The following is a 4997-nucleotide window of genomic DNA, read 5'->3' on the forward strand; positions in this document are numbered from 1 at the left end:
TAGCATAGCAATGTTTAAGAGAAAAAAATGTAACAAAAAACACTAAATATGTTTAGAACTAAATTACTGAAAGAAATAATTTCATGACTTTAAAGGAGGATATTATGCAAAAGCGACTTTATTGAGCTTTATATCATGTTAAAATGTCATTTCCTCATCAAAACATACCCAGAGAGTTGCTTTGACTCATTCATGCATGTTTGAGAAATCCTTGAATCAACTGTGGTAGCCACGTGTAGCTGCCAAAACGCTTGCTTGTAAAAAGTACCATCTAACTAACCTTYTTCCTGGATATTCCCATAATGCAAAGAGAATTGAATTTCTTTGTCTAAGTCTCCGGACAGCATGTAACATCATCATTTCTAGTTGATATGACAATTACAACTTGCCTGACAGCAACACATTCCTGAAAACTTCCTGTTTGCTACAGCCATGCATATGGTCAATGTCTGATGTAATTACGCTTTGCATAGCCTGGTTGATTTGCTCCAAACCAGTAGATAGAAAACACACCTAATTCGCTTATTTATTTAGGGTAGCATACTGGGCCCATATGTTTCCCTATTATACGTAAATGACCTTCCAAAAATATTGAAGTATTCAAATATTTTAATATATGCTGATGATACTGTTCTTTTTTGTCTGATTTCAATATTGAATCTATTAATAGTCAGTTACAAGCAGATCTTCAGACATTTCATAGTTGGCTTCAAGATAATCTTTTGTCAATTAATGTTAAAAAAAACTGTGTGCATGTATTTTTCGTCACCCAGGAGACATTTCAATATAACAAATCAACTCACTTCTTTAAACAACCCCCTTGATATTGTCACTACCTACAAATATCTTGGAATTACTTTGGATTCTCATTTGACTTATCATGATCATGTACAAGTCTTAACCACTACGTAAGTTGAAACAGAAATTATAAGTTTTTTTCAAAAATTAGATCCAATCTGACATCTTCTGTTTCAAATATCTATCTTCATGCCATTATACTYTCAACCATGTCGTACTGTTTACCTGTTTGGTCTCTTACAAGAAATGAAATTTTAGAACCCATAGTTAGGCTCTACAACAGGGCCTACAAAATTCATAAAAAACTTCCTGGTTGGACTCATCACTGTACAGTTCTTTCATTGTCTGATGCCTTGACTTTTCAGAATKATGTTTTGTATAGTGGTATTAATTTATATTTTCAGATCTTCCAAGGTGCCAATTATGGAACTCTCTGTGCATTGCTGCCCAAATCAAATTCTGGAAGTAGTTATTCAACTAGATCTGTTACAAAAGGACAACTGATATTACCAACTTTTAAAAACTGTTACGGCCAGAGGTCTTTCTTGTATGTTTATACTAAAGCATGGAATGACATTCCTCAAAACATAAAGTCCATTTCAAAACTACAGCCCTTTAAGAAGAATCTTGTCTGCCATCTGCTGGACACTTTTTGTTGTGCTCATATTTAGACATCCGATTTTGCAAATGCTGCCTTTTTGAAATTTGGTATGCTTGTTTGTCTTTGTGTCTATGGTGTATAATGATATGATTGTGATGCTGTAATTCTGAGTGTTTTATGTGCTGCAGAACAGGAACCTGCTGTAAAACAGCAATTATGCTGAGTCGGGCTTGGTTTTTAATAATCTTTTCCTGTTAAATAAATAAATCAAATCAATTTATTTTTCTGTTTCGTGACATTTTAAAAGTTCGTTCCAAATTCAGGGGGAGGGGTTCACAACATCACTTGATGCTGGCTGATGATTGTGCAGTCGCTATWGTCTCCAATAACACAGAAATATGTTGGTAGATCTGTTGCTAGTCGCTTCTTGGAAAAAAGTTATCAAATCCTTAAATCTAGCAACAAAACTGCTAAATTGCCCAGCACTTCCCAGCATGAAGAATCACACGATATGGTATGTACTGTAGAGAAAGGAGTTTCCCAGGATCTCTGTGCTGTGTGTCTCGTGCTGTGTGTGAAAACAAATCTGGCAACCATGTACCAAGTGCTCAGCTTTGTATGTAGTATGAAAAAATACTTTGTCCTTTTTTTCCCCCTCTAAGGTCCTTTCTCCCTGTCTTTTAAAGGATTTTCTGCTTGGCATCAACAATCTAACATAACTGTATTCATTACCWGCAATATTCTTCATATTTCTAACCACTCATTGCAAGATTCTAATTGCTCTAGTTGGGCAACAGTCAACTCTCAGTCTAGTATTTTTCCTCATGTGTTGTGAAATATTTTTTGAGTCTCTTCTTACTGTTTTAAATCTTGTCTTCTGTGCTCTAAGACTGCAGTGACTGGCACTGCTGCCAGCCTCCCTTGTCTCCATCAGTCAACCTAAACTCTTCATTCAAGCAAATTGGGAGCATCAATCAACCCACACCCAGCGAGCTTAAATGCTTTGTTCACTCTAAATTGGAAGGAGAAAAATACAAAGTCAGCTGAGGTCAATGTTTACCATCCTATACATACAAAATGGGGAGCGATTAACATTTATATACTGTTAAGATGATGGGCTTGTGGAGCTAATCATTAAAAAAAYAGCTTGAGAATGCTGTCTGCAGATAAGCTGAGAGAGACAAACAGGGGTGCAAAAACAAAAATGGAAAAGAAGCTGCTGCCACAAGATTGTGACTGTGTATCAGTGATTTGTCCTTCTTTCCACTGCCCTGATTGTTGCTTTCCCTCAGTTTTACCTGATGTCCTTGTAGCTATATCAAATAGTTCAGATTACTGTCCACATAAGTTTTAACTAGTCTCAACTACAACATGAATGTCGTACAACTTAGTTCTTGTACAACTAAGCCTTGATCATTATTCTTCAGTGTTAAATTTAAAATAAAGCCAAATAGAACCTGATTTCAGCAAGCGTATCTTCTACACCAGTGTTTCCCAAAGTTGGGGTCGGGACCCAAAGTGGGGTCCTGAAAAGATTTTCTGAATTAATTACATTTTTGTCTTAGCTGTTACAAATGAGTGAGGTTAGTTTGTTTAAACTGGATAAATGTAGTATAAAAAATATTGTTACTATGCCCATGTTTTGTTGACCTGATACAAATGTTTCTCATCCAAAAATAGTTGGGGGCACAGGTCTCCGCTACTGTTATTTTGTGGGTCAAAAGCTGGAAACTTTGGGAACCATTGCACTTTGGTTCCCAAAGTTGGGCTTGGGACCCAATTATGGGTCATGAAGCACCTTGGATAATCTCCAGAAATCAATTTAAAGGGTAATAAAATAATTGCTGATGTAATATTTTCCCTAAAAGTATTAGAAAAACACAAAATAAGTAAAAATAAGTATTTATATTTGTGTATAAGCTGTTGAGATTGTCAAAAGCCTGTGTTTTTAGGGTTATTAACGAAGTTCGTGTACTCAGACCAGTAATATTTGGGGTCACAAGTTTTTGCCATGGATATTTTGTGGGCCAGAAGACAAAGAGTTTGGGAAGCACTGTTCCACACAACCAAAAACAAGTTAGACTTTGAAGCCAAAACATCAGTTGGAATGCCTCCGCCTGCCCTAGGCACATCTGCCTTTGAAAAAAGTGACAATTTTATATTACCAATCATCAGAAATGATCTTGACCTTTGACCATTTGATGCCCAAATCTAATCAGACTGAGTATTACCCCAATGGAGTTACAATGCCTATTTATAAGTATAAAGTTTCATTCAGGAGATACAGTATCTTGCACATGACCTCCCATGATGGACGGACACCGCACTTACACAGACAGTGAGAGAACAATATGTCTCCAGCATCAGTGGGTGGATGTATTGCTAGGTTACCCTGGGTGTATTTTTATTTTTTATTTTTTGGTGCTTGCACTGTTTCTGGAAGCAGTACAGACCCAAAATGAAGCATAAAAACATGTAAAAAAGTGAATTTTGCATAACAATTATTAACAATTATTTAACCACGCAAATCTCATTGAGATTGCATGTCAGKGGGGTTGGTTTGGCTGGGGATGGGGCCGGTGGCCCGTGGGAGTGGGTAGGCCAACCCAGCCTGGGTGTCTAGCGTGCTACTGTATATGTTCTGTGAATTGTCTGAATGATGGGGTGGGCGTAGTATTTCTTCTGGGGTGGGGCTGGGCAGATGGCCGTGGTGGCGGTGGCGGGCTGTGCAGGGTCAGCTGGCTGGCCCCTTTGTTGTGGCGGGGGCTCGCTCTTGGTCCCTCCTTGTACTGTTGGCGGCTGGGTGTGCGCTCTTGGCTAGATCATTCTTGCTGGGGTTCRGTAGCTTCTATGGGCTGCCGGTTGGCAGTGGGGCTGGGGGTCGGGTCTTGGGGGTCTGTGCGGCTCTGGGGCGTCTGTTGGTCCCGGTTTCTGGCAGTCCTCTGGGCTCTGTCTGTCCGTGATCTGGTGTCTTCCGGGCCTGGCGGTCTGTCGGGAGGAGGAGGTCTTGGGGGCCTCAGTCCCTGGGTGGGTCTCGGGGAGTGGGGGAGCCTACTGGGGTCAGTGGGGGAGCTTGCCCCCTGTAGGAGCATTCTTGCTTCCTCAGTTTTTTCCTCCCTATCCCCCACCACAAACCTCCACCCTCGTCATTTTTCAACTGCACTCATGTAGGGTTTTTGGGGCACAGGTGTGTTACAGTGGCAACAATTTTACATCTGTTTGCTGTGGCCACCTGGGCTCCAATTTTACTGTACACCTTAGACATTTACTCATAACCTCATAACATTTACACATAGGAACTTGGGAGTGGGCACTTATGCATGTAAGGGGCGGGATGGGACAGTCTCGCCACTGATGCCTGTACCCACTCACATTGTTTGCTTTTAAACATTTAGGGTTAGGGTTAGAGTTGGGGTGGAGGGGAAACTGGCAAAGTGCTGGCCTCTGCCCTGTCATTTTCCYCATTTTAATTGCATTATAGAACATCACGCATCAACAGTACATCTGAGGGTGGGGGTGTGTGTGTCGGGGTCTTTTTCACTCCCCCGTTCCCCATTGGCCGTCTGGGGATGGGGTCCTGGGTGTGTGTGTGTGTGTG

The sequence above is a fragment of the Austrofundulus limnaeus genome, unplaced genomic scaffold (genome assembly GCF_001266775.1).
Source record: "Austrofundulus limnaeus strain Quisiro unplaced genomic scaffold, Austrofundulus_limnaeus-1.0 Scaffold227, whole genome shotgun sequence".
Classification (NCBI taxonomy): Eukaryota; Metazoa; Chordata; class Actinopteri; order Cyprinodontiformes; family Rivulidae; genus Austrofundulus; species Austrofundulus limnaeus.